Below are 12,118 nucleotides of genomic sequence, written 5' to 3'. Positions count from 1 at the left end.
TGTCTCAGTTCAGAAAGTGGAACTCCAAGTCCACAATATTAAACATCTCTTAAGCTTTCATTCAAAAGCAGTTTCCCCTCCCTTCCTCTGCTTAAGGCAGGTGGGTAGGCAGGCCACTTGCACTTGTGGAATGGGGTAGGTCAGCTTCTACTCTCTTTCTCACCTCTCCTTTTCTCTCTCTCTCACTAGCCACTGTGATTTAAGTGCAACTTATAGACAGTAATATTCACCAATTTGTAAGTATACAATTGATGAGTTTTGACAAATAAATTCAGTCATTTGAATATCACTACAATGATAATACAAAACATTTGTATCATCTCAAAAGTTTCCTCATTCACCACTGCTGTCAATCCTCTTTGGCTCCTGGCAACGACTGATCTCCTTTCTATCTCTATATTTGTGCCTTTTCTAAAATTTCATATAAATGGAATCATGTAAAAGACTACATATTCTATCTGGCTTCTTTTTGTAGCATAATGCTTCTGAGATTCATATATGTTATGCTTATCAGTAGATTAGCTTTTTTCATTGCTGAGTGTTATTCCATTGTATGGACATATCATTGTTTATCCATTCATCATTCAATGGACACTTTGGTTCTTTCTTTTTTTCAATCATTATGAATAAAGCTGCTATGAGCATTCAGATCCAAATTATTGATCAGGTAGGTGCTTAAACTTGTCCCTGATAAATGCCTGAGAGTGAGATTTCTAAGTGATCTGTTTAACTTGTAAGGATTGTCAAATGGCATTTCCAAAGTGGCTGTACCCTTTTGCATTTCCATCTGAAATGTATGAGAATGTCATTTGCTCCATACCTCCTCTTAAGCACTTGATTTTATCAATCATTTTTAAAAATTTTAGCCATATAGTAGATGTGTAGTGCTATCTCATTGTGGCTTTAATTTGCATTTTATAAATGATTAATGATATTGAACATCTTTTCACATACCATTGCCACTGATATATTTTCTTCGACAAAGTATGTCTTCACATCTTTAGCCAATTTTGTTTTAAATTGTGTCATTTGTCTTACCATTATTGAATTATAAGAGTTCTTGATATATTCTAGAAACAAGTTCTTTATCAGACATATGTCTACAAGTATTTTATCAGAGTGTGTTGCTTTTCTTTTCGTTTCCATTGGTGTCTTTTGAAGAGTGAGAGTTTTTCATTTTCATGAAATCCAATTTATCATTTTTTTATTTTATGGTTCCTGTTTTTTTGGTTGTATCTAAAAAAAATTTTGTCTAAGCCAAAACTACAATGAATATCTCATATACTTGCTTCTAGACCTTTTTTTATAGTTTAGATATATTTGGATATGTGGTCTATTTTGTATTAATTTTTGTATATGGTATGACATAAAAATCATTGTTTACTTTTTTGCATCTGGATATTCAACTGTTTCAGTACCACTTTGTCTTAGTCCATTTAGGCTGCTATAATAAAGTACCATAAACTGGTGGCTTATAAACAAAAGATATTTATATCTCACAGTTCTTGAGACTAGAAAGTTTAAGATCAAGGAGCTGGCAGATTTGGTGTGTATTCTCACATGGTGGAAGGGAGAACTCTGACCTCTTCAGCCCCTTATAAGGGCATTAGTTCCATTCATCAGGACTCTATATCTGTGACCTAATTACCTCCCAAAGGTCCCATTTCCTAATACCATCACATTGGGGATTAGGTTTCAACATATAAATTTGGTGAGGAAACACACATTCAGTTTGTAGAGTACTTACTGACTCATTAACTATATTGGGCAAGTTATTAGGTGGCAATTTCATATGGTTCAAACTAGCATTTGGTCTCTTTAATCTTCTTTTTCCCCCATATGAAAAATAGGAAGAGCTGTGGTACATATTACACAGGTGATTGTTGTGAGATTTAAATAAGATAATGCATGCAAAGCACTCCATCCCCTGCAGAGCACATAAGTACTCAGTAAAGCAGGATATGTTATAAAACTCATCAAGTCCTGACTATTGCAAAATATATCTTGAATTTATCTCCTCCACCTTATCACTATTTATTTACTCATTCACTCATTTATTCACTTAACAACTTTTTATTGAATCACCATGTGTTCTGGGTACTAAGATAGGCATTGGGAATTCAATGGTAAACAAACTAGACATGGCCTGTGCTCCAGTGGGACTTTCAGAATGCAAGAGAAGACAGACTGTTATATAGCAATTAAAATGCAAATAATAAAAAGTCATGACTCTGGGCTTTGCTCTGGCTAGTGAAAGAATACATTTTCTATGTCCCATCTTCTTTCCCCAGGTTCCTGGGTGAGGGAACATAGGATAAGCCCAGAGATAAGAGAGAACTATTGAAGAAAATCCTGCCAGAGTGATCTATCTAAACCACATATCTGACCATGTCACTCACTGTATAAACCAGTGTATGGCTCTTCACTGCCTTCAGGGTAGAGTTAAACTCTTTAAAATGACATATCTCTCACCAAAGCTCTTAGCACTCTTTCTCTCTCATTTTGTTTCAAAAAAACTAAACTATTTCTATTTCTCTATACATGCCATGCTTTTTTATGTCTCTGTGGCTTTGCTCATGCAGTCCATGAAATGTCCTTCACCCTTGGTAACTCTTCATACCAGCTGGGATTCTCATGGCTGCAGAAGAAAGCAAGCTAGTTCAAACTAACTGGAGGAAAAAAGAGAAATTTACTGTAAGGATACTGGGATGTTTCCTGAAACAGAGAGCAAGGAAGTGATTGTATACCTATTGTAGGTAACAACAGAATGCATTGTCTGGGAGATGCATTCTCTTCACAGTTTCTCTCTGCTTCCCCCGTGCATGTCAATGTAACTCACATTGTTGTTATTATTGGTTTTCCTCTATCAAATGGCAGAAAACATAGCAATTGACAGTTCTCAAGCTTCAGTGAGTCCCATGTGGAAAAATCCTAGGGAGGGACATTGATTGCCTCAGCATGTTTCATGTGCCCCCTCATGGCCCAAACATTTGTGGCCCAGGGATGCAGTGTGATGATGTACAGAATAGCTGCTCTCACCATAACCATGTGGATGGGGGAGGGAATCACCCAGAAAATTTTTGGAAAAAATTACAAAAACATTATAGATATTTTTGAGATTCTTTGAAAAAATTTCATTTGCATAAATGAATTAATATAAATTAAGCATAAATAAGGAATCTCAGCTCAGATGACCCTCCTCCAGGGAGCACTCCAGATTCCCTTTATTGGTTTGGGTGCCTGTGTTCTATGCACACTTACTGCCTCATGAACATGTCTAACACTACTGTTAACATTTTTGATCATCTGTTTCTGTGTCTGTCTCTTATGAATTATTTGAGGACAAGTGTGTAGTATATTCAGTTTTGTACCTCAAACTTTGAAGATACAGAAAACAAAGCAATAGTGAATGTGGAAATGTATTGAAGATTTTTGGAAGAATGAGTAGGTGATTACTTCAACTAACTGGCACTTGAATTTTATTTCTAAAACTCTCATTATAAAAAGTCATCATTTTCAACTTTCTTTTGAGTCAATATACATTTGCCCTCTTACATAGCAACATCAAGTCATTAATGAGATAATCCCAAACCTTGTTATTACATCGTAACTTTCTCTTAGCAGTAATTATTGGAGGTGAGAGAATCTATATTAATTGACTTGATTATATATAATATTTAAAATCACCTAATTGACACAATTATTATAGAGAAAAACATGTGAAAGCCACACAAATGAACTCCGACTATGCTTAAGAACTGTCTAACCCAGCTCATTTGATACCCTATTGACCAGTGAGTTAAACAAAACTCTAATTCAATGATAACAGCATCCTCTACCCTTTCCAAAAGTGCAGGACAGGATAATATTATCTCATGGTCAAGAAATGTATTAAATATGTGGAAAAATAAAATGTAAAAGAGAATGAGGAGAAACTTGGTGAAAATTAGCAAAACAGTGCTCTGTTCTCCCTCTGCTGGCTTTTAGGCAGTATTGCTCTTCAAAGATCTGTCCAAAGGCCCATATGAAATTTTTTCAAGGAATCTCAAAAATATCTATAATGTTTTTGTAATTTTTTCCAAAAATATTTAGAATGCTCATAATGTTCATCTAAATAAGCTCCACCAAAGCTAAAGCATCCCCACCAAAGCCATCATTACCTTCTCTTCTTATCACAGATAATGACTAATACAGAAAAGATAGAACAAGTAGAATCCAATGGCTTGACCAATTTTCCAAAAGAGCAATTCAAAAGAAGTAATTGATATTAATATTACAAATATATAATATTATGTTTTCTAGTTTTCTAAGAATATGATTCTTACAGATTGAGATGCAGCCTGATTGAGTAAGAAAAACACTGCATTTTTAGAAAGACAACCTGGGTGTGAGTCTTGACTGTCCCTATTATGTACTGGTTGTACAACCTTTACAGATTGTCATTTATATGTTAGTTGTATAACATTACCATTTATGGAACTAAGTCTCATCAACCTCTAAATGAGGAAGCTATGCAACAGAATTGTTAAATCCTTTTCCAGTTCTAATTTTTTTTGTTCCCAGTGCTGTTGAATTATTAATTTTTAATAATTAATTTCTGCATTTAATTCACACCATTTGGGTCATTCGAAGATGTAACCAAAATGGTTCCTGTAATCATCAGCTTCCTTCCTTGATGTTGTGCCAAACACACTGTGGACACCCAGATGAATCCTAATTGATACAATAATGATTGTGATGGCAATAAAGAGCCCTGGGATTTTTATTCGAGCCAAATTCTTTCCTAGTTATATGGCTAGTATTTTGAGTAGCAGCTGTGAACAAATCTGTATTTCCTTCCCCTACGCCACCCCCACAACAGTCTGAAATCTTTACTTCAAATGAGACAAATCACAAGAACTGCTGAAAAACGCAGTTTCAATCTGTCCTTCTGTCCAGTCATTAGTTAAATCCCCTATATCACATTTCTTTGAATCAACTGACTCTTAAACATTGTTATAAGGAAAGCAAGGACAAGGTGGGTGTGAGGTTAGGGGATACTAGTTCAAATAATGACTCCGCTTCTTTTAAGTTTAATACCCATCTTTCCAGATTGAAATATACCATGTCATGAATGAGATAATACATGTGAGATTATCATTCCAGTGTTTTCAGACATAACTGGAAGGTCCATAAATAGTAGCAAGAATAATTATAGCTACCAGTTATTGAGAACTCACTATGTGCCAGGCACTATGCTAAACTATATATATAAAAAGTTATACACAAACACAAACACATATTCATTTATTCCCCACAAAAACTCTATAAGGCAGATGCTACTTTCTCTATTTTACAGACAAGAATTTGAAGCTAAGAGAATTAATGTAATATCTACACATTATCCTACTAGTGGCTGAGCCAGGATTTGAACCAGGCAGTCTGATTCCAGAGCCCACTTAGAGTTTTGTTTCATGCCCCAAGGAGGATATTGAAGCTTTAGAAAGCAATTAGTTATGCACCCTCCAGAATAACTAAAATGAAAGCCAACAATAACAACTGAGAACTCCAAGTGGTGGTGAGCATGTTTATGAGTGTAAATTGGTGCTGGAAGGAACGTAAATTGATGCAACCACTTTGAAAAACTCTTCAGCAGTATGTACTCAAACTGAACATACACATTGCCTATAATCCAACAATTCCACTCCCTACTACATATCCAAATGAAAGTGTAAATGTATGTGGACCAAAAGACAGAATGTTCAAATGTTTGTTGCAGCATTATTTGTAGAAGCCCCAAATTGAATGAACCCAATGTCCATCAACAGTGAAAGAGATAAAAGAAAATGTTGTCAGTTTCACGTAATAGAAATACCACTCAGCAATGACAAATAATTGCTTACGATGTCATACAGCATAGATGAATTTCAAGGACATAATACTGACCACAAGAAGCCAGACACAAAGGAATATATGTGGTACAATTCCAAAGCTCAAAGTCCAGAAACAACCAAAACCAATCCATGGTCAAAGAAGTTAGAATGATGGTTACCTTTGGTAAAAGGCGCTCACAACTAGGAGACAGCATGCGAGAGACTTCTGGGGAGCTCATAATTTCTTGACCTGGGTAGTGGTTATACAAATATAAAAATGTATCAAGCTATAGACTTAGAACTTGTGTACTTCTCTGTGGTATGCCAAAATTCAGTATGAAAGCTTACACAAAGGAAATGAAAACAATTACTAAGAATTCATTCCCCTTCATTCCCTTTCAGAGTACATGCCATCTCATCCCAAACTTGGGATTCTTGGATGCAAATGTTTCTCTTTTTTCCTAATTCTTGGTTCCTTTGCACATTCCCAAGTGCGTTTAATGAGAAGCTGTGAATTTCTCACAGGAAACTACCTCACTAGCTGATATCCTAAACTTCAGTTCCACTCTCTGACCACAACTGTTCATTGTTTCAATTTGATCACAGATTCCACCTCCTTGCCTTCAATTTTGATTTTGAAAGCTCCATTTCTCTTCATTCTCAACCAGCTTTCCCTCCTTTGTTCATTTGTTTATTTGAAGAGATTTATCATTTCAACCATTCCTCTTATCCAACTAATAGCGCTAGGCTCTCGGAATACTATAGTAAATTAAACTGACATTATGTCTTATCTCATGATTCTCACCATCTAATGACTTCCATGAAAAAACCCTAAACTCTCTTGTCTCTTGTCCTTCTTACACATCTAACCATCAACTGCTCTTGCTTAAATTAATTCTGTTCTCTGCCTTCACTGGTCCCACACAAGGACAACTATACACTAGAAGAAAAATTAAAATTTTCACATCATTAATTTATGTCTCTGCATATTCATGGTCTCTAACTTCATCTAGGTCCTAAATGCTGTTCTATGTCCCTAGCGAGCTTTCTCTTTATTTTTCCTAACCTCTAATTGAAATTTAGCATTTCATTTATTTACAAAGGTTAGGCAACAAATAATAGTATTAGCAGTGCCTATTAGTACTGCTGCAGTACTAGTAACTTTGTTTACAGTGTCTATAACTTTGTCACCAACAGAAATCACATAACTTTTTGTATCATATTATAGTTGTTACAGATATCTCAGGATATATTCATATTTGTTACTACTTTGCAATTATGGTAGTTATTAGATTTGACACCAGACCATGCTATTGTATGCATTAGGGTAAGTATTGTAGCATTTTAAAAAAACATGGTTTTTGACACTCCTCCCATTAAGAGGTAAAGATTATGTTCCTTTCCTGTGAATCTGGGGCAAGCTCAATGACTCCCACACAACCAAGAGAATTCAGTGGAAGTGATGCTATATGTTTCCAGGGGCTAAGTCATGAAAGGCAAAGAGGCTTTCACCTTGCTTTCTGGAGCACAAACCCTGGGAGCTCTGAGACACCATGTAATAAATCCAACTACCTTCTGGCTGCCATGCTGTGAGGAAGACCAAACTAGCCTAAGCAAAGAGCCCACGTGGAGACAGAAAGAGAGAGAAAGAGAGAGAAAGACCAACCTGGCCCAGCTCCTACTGTTACTTTGATTGGTAGAAACAAATAAGTGCTTCTTACAAGGTCTGTCAATCTGCTCTGGCTTATGGGAAGACAAACTATTCCCAGCCCTGTGTAAGTACTAGAAACTGTTTGGCCCACAGCTTTTTGGTGTCTTTTCCCTAGCCTCGTGGAGTTTCATCCTTCCATTGCACAGATAAGTACTCAGAGCCAAAGGGAAGTAAGCAATACAAAGGAACACTCTTGCAGATGTCCAAGACTCTATTGTGTGCCACGTCCTCCTCTCAGATACTCTGTCCATCAGCCTCCCCAAATTCCCATCTCTGTCGCCTCCATCTCTGCTGCCTCCATTTAGTGAAATCATCGGTTTTTGTTTGGGTTCCCTTCCCTGTTCTAGGCTCTGGACACTGCCTCCAGATAGTAAGCTGGGGTCATTATGGAGCTTAATTCATTTGTTTCCCTTCTCTCAGGGATCACGATCCTGCACTGCCTGTTGGCCAATGTCTGAAAACAATGATTTCATATACACATACATATGTGTATATGTATATATACAACCCTTTCCTAAATATGTATAAGTATATATACTTATGATTTACATGAATGTATATATGTGTGTATATATTATATATCTTATACATATTATATATTTATAATATATATTTCATATATTTATATAAAATATAAACGTATATTTTATCATATGCATGTATTTTATACACATTGTATATTTATTTATATATTATATATAATATATTCAGTATATTAATGTTATATAAAATGTTATATACATATTATATATTTTATATTATATATACATAAACACATGTATGTAATATATAAAATATATATTTTTTTCAAGTGATACTCCCATCTCAGCTTCTCCAGTAGCTGAGACTACACTTGTGAGCTACCGTGCCCAATTCATTTCACATATTATGCTCAATTTTCCAGGTGTTTCTAGTGATAGGGTAATTTTGCAGAAGCAGAAATCCAAATGTAATTGCTAAAACCTAAAACTGAATTGTGTTCTTTAATCTTAAAATTCATCTTCAAAGACACAAAAAAGGGGTGCCTCTTTATACTTGAGAGTAAAACTTGTTGAAGATGTTCTCTCAGGTAGCTGTTAGCATCTCTAACTTCCCACTCTTTAATTGGGTATATTCTGACTTCTACCATCACCACATCACTGAAACAGGTCTTATCACACCATCTATAACTATCTTATTAGTACAGCTAAGGAATATATTTAGTTCTTTTTATTTTCCTTCTAGTTCATTTCAGTCCGAGCTGGAAGATGAGTTATTTCCTTACTTGACTTTCTACATCTGTGCCGTCCACTCTGGTAGCCACTAGGCACATGCGGCTACTGAATATTTGAAGTGTAGCTAGACCAAATTGAGAGGCACTGGAGGTGTAAAACACACACCAGGTTTCCAAGACATAATATGAATTAAAGGACATGACATATCTCATTAGTTTTTATGTTAATTACATGTTAAAATGATAATGTCTTAATTATTGGGTTAAACAAGCGCTATCTCTAAAATTAATTTCATCTGCTTCTGTTTAACTTTTTATATCACTACTAGAAAATTTACAATTGCTTATGTGACTCACATTGTATTTCTAATGGCCAGTACTGCTCTACAACCTCTTGCACCAACAGAGCCCTGCTTTAAACTTTCCTTTCTTGGTTTGTGGGTCTCTGTTCTTCCCTAGTTTTCTTGCTACCTCGCTGCCTGCTCCTTCTCACACTTCTCTTCTGAGACCTAAATCTGTTGTTCTAAAATCGTAGTGTGCTGCAAAATCACCTGGGTTGCTTGCCAAAAATGCAGATTCTTGGATCTTATCTGCAGATATTATGATCTGGTAGGCTGGCTTGGAGGACCGAGAATGAGAGCTCAGAAATTTAGAATAATCTTTAGCCCTATTTGTTCTCATTTTACCCTAAACATTCCATAGGTATCATCTTCCCTATCCCACCCACCTCCAAAGGTAGAACTACCACTCACAGAATAACATCTCCCAAAACTCTTGTTTTCCAGCTGAGATCCCTCTCTTATCCTGCCCTCTTCTTCCAACTGCCAGCTGTATATCTTCACTTGGAGGTACATTTGATAAGTTTGAGAAAACTTAGCGTATTCAGTATTTAAATTCTTATCTCTGTTCTCCCTAGCCCATTCCTCCTTTTGACCTCCCAGTTAACCAAGCTGGAAACCTGAAATAATTATTTACTTCTTCCTAACCTCTATATCTAATCAGTTAAAAAATATGAGCAATTCTGCTTACTTAACCTCTATCATCTCTATGCCTTTTAAATGTCCTTCATTTAGGGTTTCTCAATCTTGGCTCTACTGAAATCTTGAGCCAGTTAGTTCTTTGTTGTCGGAGGAGGGAGGCTGTCCTGTGCATTGTTAAGTGTTTAGCAGTTACCCTGTCCTTTACCCCTCTAGATACTAGTAGCACCCCTTGCTGGTACAGCCACAATGTTTCTAGACATTACCAAATCCAGTGGGAGGAGGTGAGTGGGAGGGAATTACATTTCATCCCATAGAGCCACTGCCTCACTTGATGGAGGCCCTCTTCTTAATCATCTGTGTTAGGGCAAGAGTTTCCACCTGGCCCTCTAGCCCAGGACTGCACCTCTCTTCTATTCTCTACACTACTGATAGTTTTACAGTTTTCACAGGTTAAAATTAAGTATCTCTAATATGGCATGAAAAGGGCATTATTTGTTACCTAACGTGCCTTTCCAGCTTTCCACTCTACCCATACTGAAAGGCTTTGCAGTTTCCTTAGGGATGGATGAAAGTCGTAAGAAATGTTAACTATAGACAGTAAGTAAGCTAGTAGCTTATGAGATAAATGCAAAACTCCTAGCATATTTTAAATATAGAATATGAGTAAGCATGTACTTTGTGAAACACAGGCAGGATTATGTAAAATATATATAGTAAGTTAGTAAACTGTAAGACATGCCAAAGTTAAATAGAAATATGATGGAATAGAGAGTCACTGATAGCCAAAAAGGGATGGAAAAACTAAGCAATGAGCAATCTGACATCTCTGGACTATTAACTATGCCACCTCTAAATCAGCCACCCATTGGTCACACTTAGAATAGTCTCATATGTGCTCTGCCCAGGAAATGCAAATAAAACCTGTATCTGTTCAACAACTTACCTAGTAAGCTCTGGCTGTGACCAGGCATACTTCTCTGCTTCTATCCAATAAAGCAGGTGTGTACCATTGGCCCAAAGCACTTTCCACCTGTGAGCCTCCTTGCTGACACCTCACCTCTGGTCCTCGTAAGTATACCACCAGTGAAGAAGGCTGTTGTGGCAGATAGGATATATGAACATTACTTAACCCATGATTCAGGTGATGGTCTCCTTCCACTTGCTTGCACCTTATCCTAAGTGTGTCCACTTACCACAACTCTTTCACCTTTTCACTGGATACTTAAATTGAATAGGCTATATTATTTAATAATCTTAATTTGATCTGTGAGCCTTCTCTGTTTCACTACCTTTAGGATAACTTGCCTAGTTTACTAGGAAGCCACCATTGCATCAAATTAAGTTCCATGAAGGCATTAATCTCCTCCCAGAATGCTCCTGCTTTAGCCCCTATCATTTTATCCTGTTTATATCCATGTGTTTCTGTTATGACACTTTTCACACCACACTGTGATTAACTGTTTATTCCTCTCTCACTAGTCTGTGAGCTCCTTGGAAGCAGAAATACATTTTATTCTTTTTGTCTAATCATTACTTAACAAAGTGCCAACCACAAAGTAAACAGTAAAAGAATTAAAGAATGCAACCTCCTGCAGACACAGTTGAAGAAACTATTCATTGTTTTTTCCTGTCATTCCCTAGTTCTAGGCATCAATCGCCTGCCTAGCCGGGGAGCAGTATGAAAGTGGTGGGAGGACCATAGACTCACTGCAGAAAACAGCTTACAGTAGATGCAGAGAATTACTAGCAAGCTTGGGCCTTGGTGGGGCTTGTCTTATTTGCCTGTTCCTCATTTTTCACTGGGGGTTTAAAACAAGTTTTTGTTTCCCTGCTATCCCGACCTTAAGATAATTAAAAGGCTAAGAATCTTTAAGAGACTTTCAATTCTCCTGGATTCTAGATAATAAAACCCACTTTAAAAATTAATGAGCACCTATACCGTGACAGACAATAAGGATACAATAAAAATACCATTTCTGTTCTGAGAAAATTTACAAGCATCTTCCTGGAGCCTACATTTTACTCGAAGTAATAGCTATTTTTATAGCTTACAATAAAAGATGCATTTTGGAATATATTTCGCTTGAATTAAAGAAATAGAATGTGAGACCTTAAAGGGTCCGTTCTTCAGATCCTTTTAACTCACACTCTCCTTCAGGGGTCGGGGTATTTGGGTGCAAACGTTTACTATCACGCACAGGTGTAGAGATGTACAAATACGATCCAATTTAGTGGAAACTGTGTCTTGTAAGAGATGGCCCCCAGGGACCTCCCAAATCCCTAACCTCTCGGAGGACCGCAAAAGACAGCATCTGAAGCAACTCTTGCCTCGCGTTGAATCATTTGCCACTTCACGCCGCCC

General features: G+C 36.6%; 1 long non-coding RNA gene across 1 annotated transcript; it reads right to left on the bottom strand.

Annotated features, from left to right (window-relative positions):
• Positions 1 to 4,932: 4,932 nt before the first annotated feature.
• On the bottom strand, positions 4,933 to 12,104 carry LOC134740246 (uncharacterized). The gene is made up of 3 exons (XR_010127567.1): positions 11,867 to 12,104; positions 10,700 to 10,849; positions 4,933 to 6,102 (listed from the first exon to the last, which is right to left on the bottom strand). It is a non-coding gene; the product is annotated as an uncharacterized LOC134740246 (long non-coding RNA).
• Between the last annotated feature and the right edge of the window lie 14 nt (positions 12,105 to 12,118).

This window comes from Pongo pygmaeus, chromosome 9 (genome assembly GCF_028885625.2).
Source record: "Pongo pygmaeus isolate AG05252 chromosome 9, NHGRI_mPonPyg2-v2.0_pri, whole genome shotgun sequence".
In the NCBI taxonomy this organism is placed as follows: Eukaryota; Metazoa; Chordata; class Mammalia; order Primates; family Hominidae; genus Pongo; species Pongo pygmaeus.
This window is presented reverse-complemented; position numbering and strand designations above follow the sequence as displayed.